Source organism: Stenella coeruleoalba (assembly GCF_951394435.1).
Source record: "Stenella coeruleoalba genome assembly, chromosome: 7".
Lineage (NCBI taxonomy): Eukaryota > Metazoa > Chordata > Mammalia > Artiodactyla > Delphinidae > Stenella > Stenella coeruleoalba.
Window position 1 is genome coordinate 77,130,340 of NC_137153.1, and position 26,620 is coordinate 77,156,959.

Genomic DNA, 26,620 nt, shown 5'->3' on the forward strand with positions numbered 1-26,620 from the left:
TTGAATCTAGAGACAGGATTTCAGTGACTTATCCAAGTTCACATTTTTACTACACCAAAGCTCACTTCAACAAATATATAATTAAAGAGGGGAGAGAGAGAGAGAGAGAGAGAGAGAGAGAGAGAGAGAGAGAGAGAGAGAAAGACAGGAAGGAAGGAAGGAAGGAAGGAAGCGAGGGAGGGAGGGAGGGAAGGACAGAGGGAGGGATTGTATACATTTGTATGTTTGTGTGTGTGACTGAGTATGTGTTAGAATGTGTGTATGTCCACCAGGTACCAATTGAGTCCTCCTATACTCTCTTCAGGTTGGGCCAAAGTTGGGGGTAGGGGCTGTGGCTGCTTGGCAGAAGTACGGAGTACTGGAGGAGAGCAGAGAGGGCAGAGTATTCTCCGCCTTCCTTCCAAATAGATTGGGTCAGATTGGCTCACTCCCTCAACCAAGGTTCACTGTTTTCCTCAAAGCTGCTGACTGTTCAGGTCTATCTTCTCCACAGGCCTGGGGGTGGAAGGCTCAGGTCACTGAACACTGACCAGACCTTGTAGCTTTCCAATGCCTGCCCTTTGCAATTAATCTCTTTGTAAATAAAATTTTCTATATTAAGAGTGCCATGTGCTTACTGTGGGACCCAGACTGAGGTATTGGGTGTTTGTGTGTTTATCAGTATGTAATCATTACAGTTCTTCTACTGTCTAATTATTTCTCTACATTCTATAGCATCATGTCATAAATTTTATAGTGCAATTACTTGACTACAGTAGAACTCACAAAATAATTAATGACAAAAAGTACAGATCTTCTATTAAGGTCCATAAGGTAATCTGTAATATTTTTGCTGGATATTGCCAATTGCTCACATATAAACAGAATCCTGTCCCTTAATATTAAGCAGATTTCTAGAGGAAAATGTCTTATAGTATTTGCAGCTAGGTTTCCTTTGGCTTTGAAAAGACCAAAGCTATTATTCTAAAGGGAGGCTAAGAGAGCAACAAGTGTTGCACTTTCAATTCCCAGATCAGCAGTGATGATAGCACAGCATCATTTACGTCCACTTTCCAATAGATTCTGCTTAGCACTGTCAAGATCAAAGCTGAGCAAAACTCTCCCTTCTCACCACTTTGTCATCCTTACCCTTACAGGCATGAAAATGAAAATTCTTCCCTGTTATGGGGAGATAATGTTGCTATGGTTATAAAGGTAAAGTAGATTTATCACAATAATTGGGAGTATGATTCTCCATTATGGTTAGTGATTGCAGAGACGGTTGACATGAAAACACTAAATTTTATTTATTTTTTCCTCCTTTCCTCACTATTTCTTCAATTTCTACATAAAGAACTTCATTGTGTACATACTAACGAAAGTTTATCTCCAGGATGATTAGGCATATCATAATTTGGAAATTTATATATTATATATTGCATATATTATATATACATATACCTTGATAGTGACTACATGATTTTTTACCTCTGTAAGGCTTTGGATAGGGTGGCTGAAGTGTGGAAGAATTTGGAATTAATGTTGAATAGGTCCATGATCTGCTCTTTCTTCAATGATGACGTATTTTAAGGCTTAAGTGACCCTATCACACTAAAATTTATGATATACTATTCAAGAAACTTGATCAGAATATAATTTTGGCTCATTATAGTGTAATAATAAGCTTTATAGTACAGTTTCACTGCACTGTTTGTGTTAAAGTGATACAGAAAGTGAACTATATCTTTTTTTTTTCTTTTTTTTTGCCAAAGTTAGATTTAATGACCTCTCATTCTCCCAGGACATCCTCATTTATTAGATAACCAAATTCCTTTGGATCTCTCTTATTTTCCCAATATAATTTAAAATCCATTTTCCCCCTTTATTTGCTAGCTATACATATTATTTCCCTACCCACAATTCACATTCCATTAAAGAGTTGTGATTCTACAAGACACATTATACTGATACCCTGAACTAAAAACAGTGCTCCCTTGGCATATTTTCACCTGAAAATCTAGGGATATACTGCACACAGTTCAGATAGCTTCTGATTAAAGGTAATAATCTCACCTAAGAGTTGAAAAAGTTCGTAAGTACATAATAAGAACATAAAAGATTTATAAGTGATTTACTAAATTTAAAACACACATGTCCGGAGTAACCTGTGTTTTTTCTAAATGATGTAGCTTTTCTCCAAATTGATGCTTGCGTGTATTGCAGTTGTGAAGAGAGACTCTGGTACACCCCAATCCTGCTCTCCCTCTGCCCCCCAACATTTCAAGCTCTATTTTCACGGTGTGTCACAGGATTGCACTTATTCACTACTCCTTAGCATCAGTGCTAAACAAGGAGTTGGGAGTGGAAAGGAGGTGTGCTTCTTTTGGCTGAGTATTTATTTGTCTCTGCGAGACATTCCAGAGATCTCTGTTTCCATTTGTTACCGTGACTAGCTGCATTCAAGAGAGTCCCTGATATCCTTGATCCTTGAATGATTTTAGTGAGCAGATCCTTCTGTTCACCTACAATGGATATATAACTTAATGGGGAAAATATACATTTGTAGTTTTAAGTTACTAAAATGTAAGATTGTTTGCTACAGCAGAATAATTTACCGATCCTAATTAATACAGAGTTAAAACACAGAAAACAAAAGTGAAAAACATTCTTGGCAAAGACAGATCCTGATAAGCTAGGTAAGGAGGAAGATATGCCTTTAAGAGGAGTGCTAAAAGCAGGATTTATGAAAGATACTTCCAGGACACACTTACAAAATAAAGAAGTTATAACTACACAGCTTTTATATGAAATGATTAGATAAAGGTTTAATTGATGGCTAAGACTCATCCATTGTCCAGATGGATTTTGACAGAGACTACAGAAGAACATTTATGATGTCTGAGTCCTCTTAAAGGCATAGCTAAGAGACTGTAAATCTCAGTATGAAAGGGCCATTTCCTTTAAGAAGAACAGATGCCTGATCTGATTAAGTCCAACAAGTGCAGATTATCAAACCATTAGACAGATTTTAAAAAAGATTAACTGAAATGAATTTATACTTTACATAATTTAAATGCTTTGTCTGCATGATTTTGGATCAATTCAACAAACTAAATTTATATTTTATAAATATAATTTATTAATTTCTGAAACATTTTTTATCTTACCATTTTGTGACATCTATATCTATGGAATTTTATAAGTATATACTACCACTCCTTTCTAGGTTTTCTTTTCTCATCTTATATACTTAATAGTATATGCAAATTTTTTCTAATAATAACTAAATTATTTTTATGGGGACTTGGTATTATAAGAACTCATTAATTTTACATCATTAAGCTTGGTAAGCCAAACAGTTTGGGGGTGAATATTCTTAAATTTTGTATTAGACAAGTGTGAGTCAGTATATACTATGAAATATTTAGCACTTGATCATGACTATTTAGTTTTAAGTATTTTACACAAATGAACTAATCAGCAGAATGACTTACTACTACCACATAAAAGAAAGAAAAACATAATATCAAAGTATAAACCTTTATTAATAAGCATATTTCAAACTTGTTTCATAAAGATATATTAATAATAAGCTAATACACTATTGGTTTATACTGTTTCCATAAAAAATGAAGATGGGCTCTACAGTTCAAATCCAACCCCTTTCTTCTTAATCACATGCTAATCTGCATATATGAGACCACTAGATAAGTACCACTCAGGGCCCAGTGAGGAATGGAGTGTTCTCCAACCTCTTATGTCATTTTTCCTTGGCTGAAAGGAAAATTATAATTTGAGCAATTTGATCTGCATGTGACTGCTGCGACAAGGAAAGGCCCTTTAGGGCTACCAAACATCCTATTTCCAAAAGACCAGTCTTACTTAGCATGAAATATTCCGTATTGTACAGGAACCCTAGATAAAACACCAGCACATCTATTCAGCATGAAATCTTTTTTTTTCCTTCTCCTACACATGTCATTTGTAATTTGTTTAGTGTAACAAGGTAGATATGGTCATAATATTTGAACATATGAGAATCTTTTTTCTTTCACATTATATTATAGTGATCATTAATATTATACTCGAAACTTGAAAAAATACATATGTATGTACTCCACCAACTTAAATACATTTATGATTCTATTCTTCTTTAGTCTAGGTGTCATTTTTGCCTGATTTCACATGTCAGGGTATGAGATGAGAGGGAAGGTATACAAGGTCTTTTTTGTACCACCTACATGCTGTCAGTGCCAGAAGTAAGACAAAATCTACACAAGGCGGAGAGTTTTACCCATATATACAGGAAGGTAAAATAATAATGTGAAAGTTTCTAAGAAAATGAGAACAGACGTTTAAAAGCAATTCATGGAGGATCAACTTTGGGAATGGTGAAGTGAGGACCTCAGTCATAGTTCTCCCACAAAAAACAATGAAAATACTAGCAAAAGCCCTAAAATTATTTCAGAACTCTGGAAATTACCCAAAACTACAGAACAAACTGGAAATCTTCTATCAAAGAGCAACTGCCAACCTTAGTAGCACAGCAGGATCTGTGATGCTTTAACTTCCTCTTTCCCTAGCATAGTGACACAGTAATCATAAAATAAGCAAACAACCTACCTCCCCAAAAAACAGTTTTCTTTCAGCCAACAGAAAGGACTGACCCACTGAACCATTCTGTAATTCTGTTAAATGTAACATCCCCAGAAGCACAGTCAATATTGTGCCCAAATTTGAAGCTCCCTGGAAAATATCCCTTCTGGGCTGTTACGGCTATTTGATTTAATTCAGAGCTCATCAAAATTCTATGTCAAGGATATTACCAAAACAATGTAATTTTGCTGGCAATATCACTGGTGTCTAAGACTGTGATTTCAGGCAATCAAACAAGATCTTTGCCAGGAATTTCTGAATGAAATGATCACAGGGAACTTTGAATAACTCCCATAGGAATCTTAAAGGCAGCATACGTGCACAAGGCTAGGTAAATGCCCAGGACAGACTTGGGAAAAATAGAAAGCCCCACACATCTCTAGCAGACGTTGAGGTGTTGAGGCCCTATGTAAGCAGGAAGTGAAAGTTAAAGCTGTATTATAAACTGCCTGAAGTTTAAATCATACCTTCTCATACAAATTCTTTTGACAGAGAGTGGAAGAAATAAAGGTAAGGTATTTTAGAAAATCTTCTGATCAATCACTGACTGTTTCTGAGAATCTGATTTGGAAAATCTTCCGACCAACCACTGACTAAATTATACTGACCCTGGGCTGAATTTAGGAAGTTAGGCTTAAAATTAAAACAAGAAGTTAAAAAAAATCTAGTAGATTTCAGTGACTGCACAACACAGGGAATATAAAAATCTACAGATCTAGTCTGAGAAAGTTATTTAAAAAGCAGCAACAACAAAACAATGACAAAACAAACAAAAACAACAACATAAATAGCGTCAACCCCCCCCCCCAAAACCTCTGGGGAATGAGGAAGAATCTGAAACCAAAGTTACATTATATTATCTAAAATAACCAGTTTTCAATGTCAAATACAAGTCATACAAAATAATTGGAAAGTATGCCATATAAAAAAAAAAGAAAAAGTAAAAGTAGACAATGGAAAATTTTTATGAGAAGGGCTAGATTTTGAAGGTAGTAGTTAAAGGCTTTAAATGAACCACCATAAATATGTTCAAAGAACTAAAAAATATCATATTTTAAAAAGCAAAGAAAGTATAATAACAACCTGCCATCAAATAGAGAATATCAATAAAATGATAGAAATGATAAAATGAAACCAAAAAGAAATTTGGAGTTAAAAAGTACAATAGTTGAAATTTGAAATAAGGATTCTCAACAATATATTTGATCTGCCAAAAGAAAGAATCAGTGAACTTCAAAAGATATCAGCAGAGATTATGCAGTCTGAGGAGCGGAAAGGAAAGAAGTGAGGTGACCTGAACAGGGTCTCAGTGATGTGTGACACTGTCAAACATACTAACACATATAACAACAGACAGAGAAAAAGGAACTGAGAGAATATTTGAAGAAATAATGGCCAAAAACTTCCCAAATTTGATGAAAGGTGTGAATCTACATTAAAGAAGCTCCGTGAACTCCAGGTAGCATAAACTCAAAGAGCTTCATACCTAGACTTATCATAGTCAAACTGACAAAATTCAAAGAAAAACAGAAACTTAGGAGAGCAGCAAGAGAAGAATATACCTTATTACATACAAGAAACTCTCAGTAAGGTTAACACCTGACTTCCCATCAGAAACCATGGAGGCAAGAAGATAATAGGATAACACATCGAAGTGTAGAAATTAAAAGACTGTCAACCAAGAATTCTATATCCAGCAAAACTATCCTTCATAAATGAAAAAGGAATAAAGACATTTCTAGATTAGCAAAAACTTAAGCGAATTTGTTTGCTAACAGACTTCCATGAAATACCAGGTTGAAATCTAAGGAAACTACATAGTAACTAAAATTCACACAAAGAAATAATGAACACTTATAAAAGGTAACTATATAGGTAAATACAAAAAGAGGGTACAAACATACTTTTGTTTGTAACTTTTGTATTCTCCTATCTGATTAAAAAATGACTACATAAAACAATAATTATAACACTGTATTCATGGGCTTATAATATATTAGGATATAATTTGCATGACAATAATAATACAAATAAGGGGAGAGGGAAGAAAAGTATATTGGGTCAAAGTCTTGTATACTATTGAAATTAAGTTAGTATTGATCTGAACTAGACTATTATAAATTCAGATGCTAATTGTAATATACAGATCAGCCACTGAGAAAATAAATAATTAAAAAAACACACATGTGGAAATTTAAATGATACATAGAAATTTAAATGATATATGAAAAAGTATCTATTTAATACTAAATTTATAATAATCAAGGAATAGATGAACAAAAGCCATATAGAACATACAGAATACAAATAGCATGATGCCTGACATAAATACTATCATCTCAGTAATTACATTAAATGTAAATGAATTAAACACTCCAATCAAAAGACAGAGATTGATGAAATGAGGGGAAAAAAGGCCAAAATACACTATATTAAAAGACACATTGCTTGAAAGTGAAAAAATGAAAGAAATATACTATCCAAGTAGTAACTACCATGGTCTAAATGTCTGCATCCCCCTCAGATTCATATGGTAAAGTCCTAACTTCCAAAGGTGATGGTATTAGTAGGTGAAGCATTTGGGAGGTGTTTTATTCATGAGAATGGAACCCTCATGAATGGGATTAGTGCTTTATGAAAGAGGCTCCAGAGAGATCCTTAGCCCCTTTCTCCATGTGAGAATGCAATGAGAAGTCTGCAACCTGGAAGACAGCCCTCACCTGACCATGCTGAAACCCTGAACTCAGACTTCTAGTCTCCAAACTGTGAGAAATAAATTTTCTGTTGTTTATAAGCAACTCAGTCTATGATATTTTGTTACAGCAGCCTGAATAGACTAAGATGGTAACCAAAAGAGAGCTGGAGTGGCTATATTAATTCAGACAAAATACACTTTAAAACAAAAAAGTGTTTCTGCAGGTAAAGAGAGACTTTTCATAAGGACAAAAGGATTATGACAATTATGTGTCTACCTAGAAACAGCTCTCCAAATTAAATTAAGTAAAAACAGACAGAATTGAGGGAGAAATAGACAATGATAATTGGAGATTTCAATACAACACTTTCTATAAAGGTTAAAACTAGCAAAAGCTCAACAAGATATAAAAGAATTGAAAAGCACAATAACTAGACCTAATAGACATTTACAGAACACCCTATCCAACAACAGTAGAATGCACATTCTTTTCAAGTGTACATGAAATATTATCCAGCATATAGATTGTATGTTATGCCATAAAACAAATGTCAATACATTTAATTGTTTGAAATGATAAAAAGTTATGTTTTATTTTTTAAAGTATGTTTTATGACCACAAGGAAATTGAATGGAAATCAGCAACTATTAAATTTTTATGAAATCATGAAAATTCACAAATATGTGGATATTACACCATACACTATCAAATAAGCAATCAGTCAAGAAGGAAATCACAAGGAAAATAGAAAATACTTTGAGAAGAATGAAAACAAAAACACAACTTTACCAAAGCTGATGAGATGCAGCTAAAGGAGTGTTTTAGATGGAAATTCACAGTTTTTACCACCTATATTTAAAAAAAAAAAAGAAAGGTCTCATATCAATAACTTTCCAATTTAAGAAACTAGAATAATAAGAGCAAACTGAATGGAAAACAAAGAGAAAAAAGTGAATAATAAAGATTAGAACAGAAATCAACAAAATGGAGAATAGAAAACAATAGAGAAAATCAACAAATCTAAAAATTGCCTATTTAAAAAGATAGGCAAAGTTACCTTCCACTAGACTACTCAAGAACAGAAGGGAGAAGATGCAAATTATTCCAATCAGAAATGAGAATGGGGGCATCATGACCAGGCTTACAGAGATTAAAAAACAATTGTAAGATGTACAATGAACAACTATATGCCAACAAATTAGATAACTCAGATGAAAAAAAATTCTAGAAAGACATCTGGTAGATCTGTAATAAGTAAAGAGATTGAATTAGTATTTAAAATATTTCCTAAAAGAAAAACTCAGGACCAGATGGCTTTACCAATGAATTCTACCAAACATTTAAAGAACTAATATTAATTTTTCACAAACTCTTTTAAACTTCTCAAAGTATTGTATGAGGTCAGTATGACCCTGACATCCAAACCAGACAAAGACATCACAGAAAAAACAGAAAGATAGATAGATGAAAGAAAGAAAGAAAGAAAGAAAGAAAGAAAGAAAAAGAAAGAAATCTACACATAAATAAAAAGGTGAGCAGTTTTGCAGGATACTAGATCAACATAAAAAAATCAATATATTTCTATACACTACAAGTAGGTAATCCAAAAACAAACTTAAGAACAGAATTCCATGTAAAATAGCATCAGAAACGATGTAGGAATCAATTTAATCAAAGAAGCACAAGACTTACACACTGAAAACTACAAGACACTGTTGAAAAATATTTTTAACAATTAAAATAAATGAAAGACATCCTATGCTCATGGATCAGAAAACTTAATATTATTAAGATGATAAGGGCTTCCCTGGTGGCACAGTGGTTGAGAATCTGCCTGCCAATGCAGACGACCTGGGTTCGAGCCCTGTTCTGGGAAGATCCCACATGCCACGGAGGAACTGGGCCCGTGAGCCACGACTACTGAGCCTGCGTGTCTGGAGCCTGTGCTCCGCAACAAGAGAGGCCACGACAGTGAGAGGCCCGCGCACCGCAATGAAGAGTAGCCCCCACTCGCCGCAACTAGAGAAAGCCCTCGCACAGAAACGAAGACCCAACACAGCCAAAAATATAAATAAATAAATAAATAAAATTGAACTATCAATTCCCAAAAAAAAAAAAAAAAAAAAAAAGATGATAATACTCCAGTTGATCTACAGGTTCAATAAAAAGCCTTTTAAAATCCCAACTGGTTTATTTTTTTATGGAAATAGACATGTTGATCCTAAAATTCATATGGGAATTCAAGGGGCCAGGATAGTGAAAACAATCTTGAAAAAGAACAAAATTGGAAAACTCAGACTTCTTGATTTCAAAACTTAGTTTAAAAACTACAGTAATCAAGACAGCATGGTACTGGCACAAGGACAGACATGGACCAATGGAATAAAATTGAAAGTCCAGAAATAATCCTTACATTTATCATCAACTGATTTTCAACAATGTCAGGACTATCAAATAGGGAAAGAAAAGTCTTTTCAAAAAATGGTGCAGGGTCAGCTAGATATCTTCATGAAAATGAATGAATCTGATTGACATTTATCTCCCACAGTATAAAAAAATTAACTCAAACTGGATTATATACTAAATTTACCACTTAAACTATATTCTTGGAAGAAAACATATGCATAAATCATTATAACCTTGGGATAAGTAATGGTATCTTAGGACACAAAAGCACAAATGACAAGAGGAAAAATAAGTAAATTGGGTTCATCAAAATTAAAAACTTTCATGTTTCAAAGGACACCATAAAGAAAGTGAAAATACAAACCATAGAATGGGAGAAAATATCCAACAAGGGACTTGCATCCAAAATGTATAAGGAACTCTTACAAATCAATAATAAAAAGAAAACTACCCCAGTTTTAAAATGGGCTAAAGCTTCAAATAGATATTTTTCCAAAGAATATATTCAGATGGCCTATAAGCACGTGAAAAGTTATTTAACACCATTAGTTAGTAGGGAAATAGAAATTGAAATTACAGTGATATACTAATTCACATTGACTAGGTTATAATAAAAAACAGACAGTAACAAATGTTAGAGAGGATGTGGAGAAGTTAGCACATACACTGCTGGTGTATCATACACTGCTGGTAGGAACGTAAAATGAGGTGATGACTTGAAAACCTTTCTTCAAAATGTTAAATACGGAAATAACATGTGACCCTAACTGTATTCTCAAATATGTGACCAAGCAGAATAAAAAATTATTCCACACAATACTTGAGCATGATAGTTCACAGAATTACTTATAATATCTAAGAAATAGAAACAAGACAAATGTCCATCAACTGATAAATGTGTAAACATTAAGTGGTACATCCACACAATGGAATATATCACAAATAAAAAATGACAAAGTACTGATACATACTACAACATGGGTGAATCTTGAAAGTATTGTGATAAGTGAAAGAAACTAGTAACAAAACATTGTGTATTTTATAATTCCATTTAAATGAAATATCTAGAATAGGCAAATCTATAAAGACAGAAAGTAAACTCATAGTTGACTAGGGTTGGGGTGGTATTGGGAGGAAATGGGTGGTGACTGCTAAGAGATACAGGGTTTTTTTTCTGGAATAATGAATATGTTCAAAACTTAGATGTAGTGATGTTTGCCTAAATCTATGACTGTACTAAACCCATGGAACAGTACCTTTTGAATGGCACATTTTGTGGTATATGAATTGTATTTCAATAAAGATGTAAAAAATTCATGAATAAATCTTAAATCTTTAATCTTCCATATTATGGTTGAAATCAATGCACTTAAGCTTGAGTAAATATAATATTAATATAATAATAATAATAAAACAGCCACCCTTTATTGACTGCTTGGTACAACAACCACGTGAGTAGCAGGCAGTGATTTTAGTACATTAAGTCTGATTTTTAAGATGCTTTGCAGAATGGATAACATTAGTCAACATATTACAGATGAGCAAATGGAATGTCATATAGATTAAGTCAGGAGGTCACAGCTAATTATCTGATAAATGGTAGAGCCAGGATATAAAATCAGTATAAGGCCCGTGTACTTTCCTTGTTCCATCTGGCCTTGACAAATGCCTACAGCAATATTTCATAAAATGTATTTGCAGGATACTAGTGCCAATAATAGCTCTAGATTTTGTATTTTAAAAGGATTGCATGGTTAAGACTGAGAAACACGGATCCAAAAAAAATTATAACATATTGTATTGAGAGTCTGTAATAAAGACACTAATCTAATTCATTCTGTACGGATGAGCAAACGAGCCCATATTAAGACAAATGATTTTCCTAGCATTTCCTCATCTATGGCAGCACAAAAGTTGCCTTTCGAATAGGTGGTTTATTCCAGTATATCAGCCTTATATCAAGGGTAATGGCTTAGCTAGATTCGTGGAGTACAATATTATGTTTTTGAACAATTAGCAACATGATCACCACTCTCCTGAAAATGAGTTACTTCACCTCTTACTACATATTAACACATTACTATGGTGCTGGCTCCACCCTATTCAAACAAAAATGATAAATTTTTTCTTGAATACCTTGTCAGGCACTCATGAATATGGGCAATCTCTAGCATTCTGATTCCATCAGGTAATGAGGAACTTTCATAACAAAGGCTAGAAAAAGCCTGGACTTGAGATCCTCTCTTGCCTACACAGAAAAATGAGGCTGGATATTTAACATTCACTCATATGCCCAGTGAAATGTGCTAAGTATATGTCACTTATTTTTCCAAAATAAATGAAGAAAATGCTTAAAACTTTAACTGTAAATCCAATGAAACACCTACCATTCCTTATTCCAATATTTCCTACTCATCACAGTTATATTAATCTTTGAAGCCCAGTCCGACCAGTAATCACCTACTCAATAACCATGCATGGTTTTTCTATTGTATGCAATACAAAATCCAAATCCCTTAGCCTGTCATTTATGATTTTTCCCAACAGATGGCCCCAGGCTTATTCACTATTCACACCTAATTTCCAGAAAACATCACAACTTGCTATTCTTCCAAATGAGACCCATACTTTATAATTGCTGGGTCTTTGCTCATATTTTTTCCTATGCTCAAAATTCTTTGTTTTCCCCACTGCTTAGCAAAATTTGAATCACTTTTCATCCCAAAGGCAATTTCTATGATAAATTTGTTCTTAATTCCCAAATCAGATATAAGTTGTACTTTTTCTGAATTCTTTGGAAATTTTTTTATAAAACTCATCTAATACATTTACACTCACAATCTTATTTTACTTTGCTAAAATCCAAGAGGAAAGAATTTATACCCAAGCCTCCACTATTATGCTACTGAAGAAACTGATGGTTAGAAAATAGCCCCAGGTGAAGCATATACCAAAGACCAGAAACTGGATTAAAAATAATTTAGCTAAATCCAAAATGTGAGCTTTGCGATAATGATAGTAGGTGACTTTTTTTTTTTCTTTGTCATGCCAATTGTATTTTAGGCCTGTTCTCTTTACTTTTAAAAACAATTCTTTCTTGAAGCTCTTTACTTTCTGGCTCTGGGACCTGATTTTCCTCCCATATCATGTATATTCTTTCTCAGTTTCTTTTTCAAATTTTTTTTTACCTCGTCTCAATCCCTAATTCTTGTAATGTCCCAACCTTGGACTCTTGCTCTTCTTTATTTATACTCACTGTGATAGTTTTAAATACTATCTATGTACTTGTGACTCGAAGATTTACATATCCAACTCCAATCTCTCTGCTGAGCTATGGACTAAAATATTCAACCACCTGCTCAGAACCTCCATTTGGATGTCTAATTTAAAGTTAAACTATTCAAAGGAGATCCTCTCTTTGTCTCCCCTATCAAAGTACATTCCTATACCTTCTCTCTTACCATATCACCAAACAGCATGCAATCTGTCCAGTAGTTCAAACTGAAAACCAGCAATGAACCTTGATTCCTCTTTCTTTCACATTTACCATCAGTAAGTTCTGCTTGTACCATCACAGTGTCTCACCACTTCTTACCACCTAGATTCTTACCAGGTTTTTCGAAGCCACAACAAAATCTTGCCTAGAACTTATCAAGTTTTTGTAAACAGGTCCTCTTCTTTCAATCCTGCTCCAGTACTGAAAAGCTTCCATCTTCCACTCACCACCATTCTCAACCTCTCTAAGCTGACCTGAACAGACTGAATCTAGATTCAGTCTTGATTCTAGATTGCATTTGGTTTTGGCCAATGGTGAGTGTGTGGGTGGGGCAACAGCAAGAGTTAAGAACAAGACCTTTCCATGCAGAGTGACTTGAGGTTGACCAGTCCCCGAATTTAAGGTCTTAATTTTTATCAGACACTCCTCTTCACACAGCTCTTTCTTTCCCCATTTCACTAACTGCTCCACTCCTCTGTGCTTCTGGGTCCAATAGTGGTAAAAGCTCCCAAGTATTGGCCCTATGTTATTGCTCTATAGTTTACTAATTTGTTGTCTTTATTAACAGTCCTTTTATTAAGCTTTCCACGAAGTAGCAAAATTGAGTGTGGCATTGTGTCCAGCAAGAACTCCAGGTGATACACTACCTATGGCTTGTGCTATATATACACCATCTACAGCTTGTGCTATACATATCAACAATAATTATCTTTAAAAAACCAAAAAGTGAAATCATGAAATTGTTTCCTCTTGAAGCTCTTCTGAGACTTTCTAGTAAGGTCCAAATCTCTAACCATGGCCCTTAAGGCTTCTATGAGCTGGCTCTGGCCATGAATCCAGGTTCATCTCCCACTCTCCCCACTTTCATTCATTTCATTCCTGCTGTCTTGACTTTCCATTTTATTCCTCAAGCAAAAATATACCATACTGAGCTTATTTCTATCTCAGAGCCATTGCATCCTGTTAGTTCTTCCTGAAATGTTCCTCACACACAGGTGATCATTGCTTGCTTCTTCATTTTACTTAGGTATTATTTAGACAGGCCTTCTTAACTACCCTTTCAAAAACAGTCCCCCATTCGTATTTAATATCTAGTTGTTTGCCTGACTTTATTTTTCTCCTAGAATTTATCTCTACCCAAAATTGTATTTTATAGTTATTTGTTTATTTGAATATTGTCTGTTTCATTCACTAGAAGTTTCACAATGTCAAGAATTTTATGTGTCTTAGTTACTGTTATACTCAGAGTAAGAAAACAGTGCCCAGAATATACTAGTGCTATGGAAAAAAAAAGAATGATTTGAGTGCATGAATGAATGAATAAATGAGGTAGTCAGGTAGGTACTATTAGAGTCACCACTTTACAGACAAGGAACTGAGAGTTAACTAGAAAATTGCAAACCTGAGAATACTGAATTATTTTAATAAAGGTAAGAACTATGTATTAATACACGTTTTATTTCCCTTAAGCCCTGACACAGTGCTTGAACATGGCAATCTCTCAATTGATTTATGTTCACTAATGATGGAGGCTTTTTAAAGAAGAGCAATGTGGCAGCAACATGCAGACTGGCTTTGGAAGGGAAGCTGGTTAGAAATTTATCTTAGTACTATGCATGTGTTTCCATATAGTCTCAGACAACATAAATTGATCATTAAAAAGGTATTTTAATAAAGGCATCTATGCTTATTACAGTCGAGTATGAAGGCTTTACATGTAGTTATTTACAACTGTTTACCTAGTTTGTAGATTATACAGGCTTTGCTTGCTACTTGTCTTTTGGAAGATCTGCTTTTTGGACATTTCATGGTTCATTAATAAATTTATCAAAGAGTTTATGTAGGAAAAAAAACTATCAGAAATTTCACTGCAGTCACTTCAAAATTTTTATTAGTAGCTCTGATACAAGCAAGTAACAGCATTTTAGAAATAAATGTGATATTATGTTATTTATGTAATATGATATTACCCTTGAATTCAGCTTTACGACTATTTTGCAAACCTATACTGAATATATAATAGTTTATAATGTGATGTGTGCGAATTAAAAAATGTAGATATCAAACCCACTCTATCTTATTGGTTAAGTAGTTAAGGAACACACATGAAGCAAGTAGATATCCAGTTCAAGACAAGATGCTATGCAAGCCCACAGGATATACTGGATTAAGTGCAAAAAGTTGTGCAGAAGCTGCTTTAGAGGAAGAAAGTTGACAGAGACAGTCTCGCATGGAGAAAGGAAAATCTTACATGAGCATTCAGCCTGCTGAAGATTCGATAATTACGATGATGGCTTTTCAATGAAGCAAACAGCTATAGCCCGTTTCCACAGAAACCACCGCCTCATCCGTGAAATCCTAAGTGAGAGTGTGGTGCCAGACGTTTGGTCAGTTGTCATAACAGCTAGAATGCAGGTCCTCAAATGACAGGTCCAGTCCTTAATGGTTCATCAGTGAAAACTAGAAGCTGAACTTCTTCAAATAGAGGAGTGACACCAAGAAAAGAAGAGGAAATTCCTGGAAAGCACAGATTCATTTAACAATGAACTTAAAAGCTTGTGTGGTTGAAAGTAGAAGTGGATATGGAAAAATCTGCAGCTGAAATTGCACAGGCTGAGGAACAGGCTCACAAAAAGCAGGAAGAAAGGGAGAAAGAGGCAGCAGCGCAAGCTGAGCACAGCCAGAGCAGTAGTGTTCCTGAGGAGGAGCCAGCAGCTAATAAGACCGAAGAAAAAAAGACAAGAGCGTCCTGAAGGACACAGAGGAGACACTCCTTGAAGAAATGACAGAAAGTCAACAGAATGGTGAAGAAGGCACATCTACTCCTGAGGACGAGGAGAGCGGGCAGGAGGGGGTGGACAGTCTGGCAGAGGAAGGGACCAGTGATAGTAACACGGGCTTGGAGAGCAACAGCGCAACCGTGGAGGAGCCACCAACGGATCCCGTACCAGAAGATGGGAAAAAAGAATGAATATTGCCTTGTTTTATGTGTTCTAAATACTTTTATTAAATGAAAAGATGTTTTTTCAGTTTTTTAAAAAAAATTTGCTTAGGTTCTCCAAGATCATCCTAAAATGTTTTTCATGAATAATTTTGATTTGGTTTAACCAAATATTTACAACCATAGCATGTGACATTTATGTCTAGAGTGATGGAATTTTGTTGTGCTTTGCATGATTGTGAATTTGGTGATTTTGATACTCGTCCAGTTTCTACATTTTTTTTCCCTGAAAAATGAAGAAATAGCTACTAGTCCTTTTGTTACAATATTTTAAAACTACTTAGACCATGGTAATTCCATGAAATGAAGATACTTTCTAACCACAAAAACTTTATCATAAAAAATATCATTAGAAAATTAAGGATTTTAGGAACTATGCTCTCAGGTTAAGAACAGACTGGGATTCTCAAATCTAATGAGCAACATCAGAAAAATAACGAAGAATAGAAAAGCCTTCTTTCTTAAGGGTACATAATGCCTTCATGTATTTCTTTTATGTAATTCTATATTCTTATGTTTGTCTCAATGTAAAAGAGCCTCTAAAACAATTTTAAGCATTATTGTTCTTGGTCGGTAAATTGCTACTAATCATTCTAACAAAGGACAGAGTTTCTGTTTTGTACAATGTCTATTACATTAAGATGTTAAAAAATACCATTATTGTGAGATATTTAGTGAACACTAAACTTAAACGAATTCTCTAAGACTAAGTCAAATGAAGAAAGATTAAAGATAAAGACAAATTTGAATTCAATGTCATAATACCAATAAACACAAATTAGGAAATTTAAGTTGATACAGGTTAGAATCTACAATGAAAATATTAATACAGCAAATAGAACAGCATTTAACAAAAACTACAGAAAAGAAAATCAGATAGAAACAACTTTTAAATATATTTTTTTTATTTTAGGAAAGTTTAGGAGTTGCAGAAATATTAGACTCCTTGTATACCTCACACTCAGGTTCTCTATTGTTGAAATTACCATTACACTTCTCACAACTAATGAAGCATTATTATTAACTAAGGTTGATACTTTATTCAAATTTCCTTAGCTTTTGCCTCATGTCCTTTCTCTGTTCCATGACTGCATCCAGGATATCACATTATATTTAGTTTCCTCAGGCTTCTCTAGATTATGTTTCTTAGACTTTCCTTTTTTATTTGATTACTTTGATAGCGTTGAGGAGTAGTCATCAAGTATATCATAAAATGTCCTTCAGTTTGGGCTTGTTTTATGTTTTTCTCATGGTTCCACAGTGTTTATGGATTTGGTAAGGAAGACCAAAGATGTAAATGGCCATTCTCATCACATCGTATCAAGGGTACATGCTATTAACATGACTTTATCCCTGATATTAATCTTTTTCTCCTGGCAGAGGTAGTGTTTGTTGGTTTTTTTTTTCCACTTGAAAGTTTTCTTCTTTCTTTCCATGATATACTCATTAGTAGGAAGTTACTACAGTTAGCTCTTGAATAATGTGGGGATAAGAGCTGCTGGTCCTTAGCACAGTCGAAAATCTGCCTATAACTTACAGTTGGCTCTCTGTATTTGTGGTTCCTCCATATCAGCAGTCCCTCCTTATCTATGGCTCTGCATCCAAGAATTCAACCAACTTTGGATCATGTAGAAACATTATATTTAATATTGAAAAAAAGCCATATATAATTGGAATTGTGCAGTTCAAACCCATGTTGATCAGGGTCACACATGAGGGGTGAGACTTTATCCTCCACCTCCTTGGGAAGACAGTAGCTACATAATTTATTTGTAATTCTTCTGCACTGGAAATTTGTCTCTCTTTCTCATGTATCTTTTTATTTAATCATTTATTTATATCAGTCCAGCACACAGATATTTATTTTAGACTTTGGGCTAGAATCCAAAGCTACCATATTTATTTTATTGCTCAAATTGTTCCAGTTTAGAACCATTGAGAGTTTTTTCAGTTGGTTCCTGTGACCTTTGACATATCCCCACTGTTTTTTTTTTTTGTTTTTTGAGTACTGTCTTACATTTTGGCATGACAAACCACTCAATGATTCATCTTGTATATTCCATGCCTCTATATTCCCTTCCTTCAACTGGGAAAAGTTTTCAGAATTGTCTCCTTATGAATCCTTTTTCCCTAGATATTAGGCATTTGTTAAGATTCTGGATGGGTTTCAAGATGGCTATTCGCCCAATTTCCCAGCTAGCACCATCAAGGAATCTCTCTCATGTCCTCACCAGGAGAATTTGGTGGGTTCCTGGAGTAAAGGTATGAATAAGTGTGGGCCCCTCTTATGATTGCAGTCCCCAAGAGTTTCTCACTTTCAAGCTAGCCTGCACTCTGCCTCCAGCAGTTCCTCAAGATTACCATTTAAATGTTCCTACTAGTTTAAGGATTCTCATATTTTGTTCTCCAGGTAAGCAAATCTCTGGAGCTAAGTCTTTCTGGATGTGACTGCTTCTCTAAATTTGGGGGTTTCAGCTTGCCCTGTGATCTTTGTTCAATGATGGGTCAAAAAATTATTGATTTTTAATATTTCTGGTTTTTTTATTCTAAGGATGGGAGTTAGGAATTGATGCTGAAACCCAATCTCTGGAAATATTTATAACTCATACCATGACTGATCATTGACAAAATGTAGAATTCTGTAGATAATGAAATTAGTAATGTTATATTAATAGTCATGCTTTGAAATATAACTTCTAAAAATTTAGAAAAAAATTATTTTCAAATATTTACAAAAGTTGATCATTTACAAATATAAGACAAGTAAAACTTTAAACAACTTCAAGGCTAAAAAGATACATATTATATTTATAGTGATATTATTGAACTAGATATTAATAGTAAAAGGAGAAAATAATAAATTTGTGTAGTACTTTTATAAACATTTTCTTAAATCTTAAATGGAACTATTTGTTAACCTCATCATACCTAGCACTAGTTCTATTTATTTTCATCACTTAATAATTTTCCACAAAATGTCAATACTTGTAGTTATATATGGTTAGAAAAATTATTCTAACAAAACCAGAATATATCTATTTTAATTTTTAAAATAAACATCATTTTAAGCTTTCCAATTAAAAATAATTCATATGTTTTTGACACAATCAAAGCTTCTCATTTACAAATTTAGAGTCCAATCTAAGTAGTTACCAATCACTGGATCCTGAAATATTTACACCCAACATTAAAGACAGAGCATAGTAACAGATGCACATTTAATACAACTATAATTTTGCCTAATTAGCTAGCCAAGTTTTAAAATGGAAACAGTGTGCAATTCCTTTAAGATCACTATCATTCCTTGCAACCCTGAAGTGAAAAAATTCAAATTCCTTGTCGGAAGATTGCAGCCGCTATAGAAACCATCAGGATCTGTAGCAAGGTTTCCATCCATTTTTGTCTTTCATCAGTTTCCTCCCTTTCCGTTTTATGGGAGATATATGCTTTAAAAGAGTTAACTAATTGAACTTCATTCTGAAAAATTAATTCTTTCAAACAGAATTTTTTTTTTTTACTTCTATGTTTTTTTTCACTTTCTATGCTTTTCTGGGGAAAATGGATTTGTATAAATATTTTCAACTAGACTGCTTGGTTTTACTCAGCTTGGGGATTTTATAATTGTTATTTTAATTCTGAGCTTACACCCTGAGGCAGTTTCATGAAGAGCACAATTTTTGAAAATCAACTGAATCAATAGGTTGTATGTTATGGTTTTTAATTTTTTATGATAAATGTTCCTTGCAGCTTCAGGCCTCCCATCTTAAAAGATTTCACATTAGAATATGAGGCAACAGAGTAAAGGTGAAATGACAGTTGGAATGATTCAAAACTTATCAGCTTATAAACAACTGAAATATAAGTTAGGAATAATACATCACTTTTGTCGAATGTGTGTCTAAACATCAGCATTTTGTAGCCTCAAAAATAAATCAATTATTTTAAATAAAGCCTTTCTTTTCAAGAGGAGCTGAAGGGAATAAAAAGAATTTTTCACTCATTTGAGAAGGAAATGAGTCCATGGGGGAACTTTGCATGGGGGCTTGATGGAGCATAAAGAGACAACCAGAGCCCAAAGCAGGCTTCTTAAACTTATTTAAAATATTTCTTTTTGCATTTCTTTTATTTTAAAGCTTTCAAGTTTTAATCATTACCATATGGGATTTAGAAAGAAACTGTTAAGAAATAATTGCTCACAATAATCGTAAGTAGTCTGAATTAAATTAGAGCAGAGAGTGAGAGACGATGCGGTGAGTATGAATTTGCTTTTAAAGACAAATGCTTAATGGAAGGGCACGTTTAATATTGTATGTGAAATCATTTGTTACTGGCAAGACATCCTAAGCATTTCAAGTTCAAGTGGACAATGTTAGTATTTGGATTCAGTTATCACCCATGGATTTATCATTTTTTAAATGCTATTAGTCAATTATTATCATATTAGGGAAGATACTTCCTTAAGTGTACCATCTTTGTAAAGGAACTTCTAAAAAGTTTTGTGTAAATAATGTTATATTGTTCTCACAGAATATTTGATGTATTTTTAAAGGAAAGGTAAAAAACCTTAAAAAACAAACACCACACATACGTTTTCTTGCCCTGTACATTGAAACTACACAGAAATAGTGACATTTCAAAAGCAAAGAGCACATTTAACTCCCATTACAAAAGACATTTCCCTCTAAAAAGAAGTCAGGTCTCATGGAGAAAAATGGGGGATTTACAGGACAAGGAAAGTTCAAAGAGAATGTAGAAAACCTTCCTGGCCAGAAAGAAAAAAAACAAAAAAAGAAAGCTCTCCTTTAAGGAAGAATGCCAGGTAATAAAAACAAGGGGAATAATGAAAACTGACTACCACTCTAGCAACACAATAGATGCAGACTTGATCAACAATGAGTGTGAAAGCTGCTGAGTGAAGGGAAGGGTTGGATCAGAAAGTATGCTTTTAAAATGGAGAGGTCTGGCTGTCCCTATCTTAGCCAAGTGGTTAAAATTGGCATTGTCAATGGTGAGATGGCCTCACTTGATATGCCTCCCAAGGGCACGTCATAATCTTGTGGTTTGAAGTTGCTTTCATAACTTTCACCTGAGTTTTATTCTGAGGAAGCAGTCAGAAGAATCTGGGTATGGGATGATCTGCAGGGCTATTTGACCACACCATTCTAATAAATAAATACAATGAAGAAATGAGAGGAGGGCTTCCCTGGTGGCGCAGTGGTTGAGAGTCCGCCTGCCGATGCAGGGGACACGGGTTCGTGCCCCGGTCCGGTAGGATCTCACATGCCGCGGAGCGGCTGGGCCAGTGAGCCATGGCCGCTAAGCCTGCGCGTGCGGAGCCTGTGCTCTGCAACGGGAGAGGCCACAACAGTGAGAGGCCCGCGTACCGCAAAAAAAAAAAAAAAAAAAAAGAAATGAGGTAGGTGACTTAAGACACATAGCAGCCAAATGTACTACGTAAACCTTGCTTGGTTCCTGAACCGAAAAAACAACCGTCCCCTCTAAAGGACATTTTGGGAACAACTGAGGACATTTGAGCATGATCTATATTTGGTCAATGCTATTAAATTAGTGTTGGTTTTCTTAGGTAGTATTGATATGGTTTTGCAGGAGAATGCCCTTGCTTTAAGAAGAAGCATGCTGAAGTATTTAGATGTGAAGGGTTATACTGCCTCAGCCTACTAGTGTCTTTTGGCAGGGGGGTGTGGGGGAGGGGAGAGAGAAGAAGGAAAAGGAGGAGGTGGAGTGGGGATGGGAGGAGGAAGAGGAGAAGAGAAAGAAAGAACAAAAGAGGAAAGAAAGAAAAGGAAAGAAGGAAGAAAGGAAGGAAGAAAAAGGGAAAAGAGAAAAAGAAAGAAAGGAGAAAGAAAGATGGAAAGATAGGAGCAACAGTGACAAGGTTTTAACAAGTGATGAATCTGTATAAGGAGTATGTTTTATTGTGTTATTTATCAACTATTCTGTAGACTTGAACTATCTCAAAATAAAATGAAATAAATGTATAGAAAAGAAAAAAATTGATGTATATAAATAACTTCTTAGTTTCTTTAATCTTAGAACATACCATAGTAAAAAGCATAATGTGGGCACTATGTCGCTATTATCATTTAAAAGTATGATTTCAAATTGTTTGGGCTCATTGAGACCACCACTAGAGTGAAAGATAAAATATGAGAAAATATAAATATAAAAACAATAAAAATTATATTTTATGTCAGGAAGGTACAGGGGCAGGGGAGACAATTGAAGAGAGGGTTATTAATAAATATTTTAACTGAATCAAATAACGTATGTGCTTTTTAAAAAATTTTATTTATTTATTTTTGGCTGCGTTGGCTCTTCATTGTTGCGCGCAGGCTTTCTCTAGTTGCAGTGAGCAGGGGCTACTCTTCTCACTGCGGTGGCTTCTCTTGTGGAGCATGGGCTCTAGGCTCACAGGCTCAGTAGTTGTGGCTCGTGGGCTCTAGAGCACAGGCTCAGTAGATGTGGTGCACGGGCTTATTTGCTCCGCAGTATGTGGGATCTTCCCAGACCAGGGCTCGAACCCGTGTACCCTGCATTGGCAGGCAGATTCTTAACCACTGTGCCACCAGGGAAGCCTTGTATGTGCTTTTTAAGGTATCAAAGAATGTAGATTGTTGAAACTGTTGTTACAATAATGAGATTTTAATAATCATTGACAACTTTATTCAGAAATTTAAGACCAGCAGAAAAAAAAATTGGGTTTTATTTTAACAAACATTTCTTAAAAATCTATTATGGGTAAAAAGAGAAATGCATGTTATGAAAGGAATGATGTGCAGCTAATGTTCCTTATATAATATTATTTTCAATATGTGTTTTGGAAATAGAAAACAAATGAATACTCAATATCTTGTGTGCTACTTACTAAAAACAGAAAAGAGTCTGAATAAATAATTTGCATTTAGCTAACCTAAAAATGATCAATTGTATTTTAAAGTAGAACTATTAAAAAATTGGACGTATTTGGTTGGGATATTTTCCAAAGTACAATTACTTACAAATAATAATAACTTTTACCAAGATAGACAAGCAATGAACCAAAACAACCAAATCTGGTACTTTGTTAGAAAAGTGTGTATGACACAGAATGACAGCTTAGAGTCAGTCTTTTTTATATTCAGAACCTAGATCTCTCACTTATTATCTGAATGATCACATGCAATTTACATAAATCTCTAAGTCTTAGCTCCCTCTTCTGTGAAAAGGAAAAATACTTGTAAATTTCTTATCACAGTGTTTGTCATATAAGAAGCCCTCCATAAATGTTATATTACTGTTGCTACTACCCTTATTAAAAAGCAATTTTTAATTGTTAGATCCAAAATATAAATAAGAAGAGTTTTAAAGGAGGTGATATAAAGCTAGTCAGCACATGAATCGCTTTACATAATAACCATTAGTAATTGCTTATAAATGTCACATTGTTTACTTATAAAAATAAACATTTTCTAACATACAGAGGTCTAAAGCCATGAGCAAAACTTTCTCTAGGTTGTTCTGTTTTGACTGTCAAGGAAGAGAAGGGACAAAAGTCAAGAAGTAGTGTGGAACAGGCATGGTCATTTTAACTACAGACAGAAAGCTTACACTGGGCTCCAGCAGAGAGGGGCCTGACCTACTAACGACCATCTTTTGAAGTGACAGAAGAAGAAAACTTCCCAAGCCTCCTTATGTTGAATGAAGACATTTCAGAGCCTTTCACTAGATTATTATTTTTTTATTTTACAATAGTGAACATGCAAAAATAAAAACAAGCTTTTACTGGAATGTCTTAAATTAATGGCTTATAACTCTTAATTTAGCTCAATATTGTATTTTTCTTATATTTAATAATCTTAGAGAACCATATGTCCTCTTATATTTAGATTCTTTCTACTTGTGTAGAAAAACAAGTAGGGATAAATGTAAGTTAAGTTGGACTGATGGATGTTCTTCCGTGTCCTCTACAATCAGCAATAATTTGCTTTCTATGACCATGCACCCTTTTATTGAGTTTTCAGAATTATGACATCGAAGGGGACAATCTGCTATTACAGTATTATTTTACATTTGTTGTAAAAATGTTAATTGACTTATACTTTACAATATCCATGACCACATTTTGCTCATTTCCCCTCACTGGGTCCAGTGGAACCAATGATGTGATCTGTGGAGCTGTGGTGGAAACAACAGTGAGCCAGTTTTCCATGGGGTCTCCTCTTTTGGTTCAGATTGATATAGAACCAAATCCAGTACAGAATAATCGTATTTATTCAATCCTAAGGCCTTTATTTTTTAACATGTTTATATTTCTGAAATCAGCTATTATGTCAAATAAACTTGCCGGCCATTGTTTTCTTTTCCCAAAAGCCTCTTTTTAAATAAATGAGACATCATGCAACTGATGTTTTCTGAGTATCAAGAACTATGGCTTGTTTGTTTCTATGATTACTAGTTAAATAATCTTGTCATAGAAGATGCTTTAGAGATGTAGTTGCTTTCTATCTTAGAGAATTTATTGGCTTTCAACTTTTAGTCAGCCATACCCAAAGTACCCTTCTGAATAATCCCTAGATTGCTTCATACCCTAAGTTGCTGTGGTTGTTGCCTCATGGACCTACTTCCCTGGACAGATAAGTTGATGAGGCTTGAGGACTGACTGAAAGCAGCTAACTCTATGCCAACCATCAGCTGCTGTGGTGATAGGGCATGATCTGCTCCCAAATTCTTTACACTGAAAAGTTACCAACTGAACCAATCTTAACTTCTCTTTTTTTCCAGTTGAAGGGAGAGCTCTGTGGAAACAATCAGCGTATAGCAAAAAAAAAAAAAAAAAAGGCGGCAGTAAGCAAAAGTCATGATGTAAAGAGGAGAGTAGAGAGGGAAATGAGGTAGATAAGGGAAAAGACAGCCAGAAAGAACCAGAGCCTGCCAGGTAGAACAACAGAAGCCTGCTTCTGAGGAGACAACTACTCGTATGAATGCTGGGCCGTTAGCCTGCTGTTGGCCTACCAGAGTGACACGTGCCCTGAATGACACTCAAATATTTTATGCTTCCTAACTAGGTGATTGTGCAGATATTCTGAATGATGCTCTTGTTTCTCATGAAGCCCTCTGAAAAAAATGCTTCCTTCACTTTCTTATTTATCCCTAAGCTAAGCTCCTATTACCTAAGCTGTCTAGTTATGACTACAGAGGAAGCAAAGTTGAGTAAACAGTATTATTAACATACATAACTCAACTGAGTTAAGGTGGGAAATACCAATGGATGCCCAAGAGTTTTGATTCAATCTTCATTCCCCTAAACAAAGGGTTCTATTATAGTGATATATTCCGGCCAGATCCCACAACAGGACACTGCCCTGATTCTATTGATGCTTTTTATCCATATCTTTGTTGTCTGTAACTATAATCAGGATTATAAAGTCTTGATTTTCTCTCAGCCTATGTAACCAGATGCCACTGTCTGAGAATTTCAGGTTGAGTTCCTAAATAGAGAAAAATAGGAGATAGGTGCCTCTACATTTTAAAGAGAGTTGCTGCATCAATTAGTACAGGGCAGGAAAGAAAAAGCCACTCTAGGAATTCGGAGTAGAAAGAAATTTAAGAGTTTTCACAGACTTCACAACTATCAGAATGGCTGGGAGAACAATATTCAAGAAGGTCACTGTTTGTTTTCACCAAATTTGGGAGGGCAAGGATTGCAGGGAAAATGCCATCAAAGACTCCATCTGCCTAAAGCACCAAAAGGAGGAGTATGATGCCTGCAGGTGTCTGAAAACCTCTCATCTGCCACCTGCCAAGACCCACATACCATACCTACCCAGAAGCTCTCATCAGAGAACAATGGTTTTCTCTCTCTTCAGTTTTCTTAAACTCCTGTAAATATCTCTTATTGGCAGAGTCAGACTCACACTGTGCTGACAAAGGATTCTGGGAAATATGCTTCCCAGATTTCTTCCTTCAAACCTAAGGGTGAATGTAACAGGAGGTGGGGGGATACTGACTTGATAGCAAACAATGCTACAGAGCAGCTAAGGAGCTTCCAGACTGCAGAGCTTTAGTAAGACTTACAGGGCTTCTCAAAGGTAGATAAGGTGTTCCTGAGATCACCAACTCATCAGTGGTCTTGAGCCTTTAGGAAAGCAAATTATAGGCTTAGAGAGAAAATGCTTTTTCTCTTCCTTTTCTAGTAGAGAAGAAAGGCAAGTGTCTGACCCCTCCCCAGCCTACTACATTCACTCGAAGAGGTGCTTGCAGAGGTGGAGGTAACTGCATAAACATCTCATACCGTGGTTCAATGCTCGCCAAGCAGCTGAATCAGTCAGGCTGCACTGGGTCTGCCATTTGAGCTGAAGAAAGTGAAGTTAGAGAATTTATTCATAA

The 26,620-nt window shown here is 34.9% G+C and overlaps 1 protein-coding gene and 1 pseudogene across 3 annotated transcripts in view; one reads left to right on the forward strand and one right to left on the reverse strand.

Annotated features, from left to right (window-relative positions):
• Positions 1–26,620, reverse strand: part of LOC307189672 (uncharacterized protein) — a 568,050-nt gene that overhangs the window by 318,652 nt on the left and 222,778 nt on the right. The gene's annotated exons all lie outside the window — the stretch shown is intronic.
• Positions 15,371–16,204, forward strand: LOC307188900 (SWI/SNF-related matrix-associated actin-dependent regulator of chromatin subfamily E member 1-like; annotated as a pseudogene). Its single transcript has one exon. The product of its transcript is annotated as an SWI/SNF-related matrix-associated actin-dependent regulator of chromatin subfamily E member 1-like (transcript).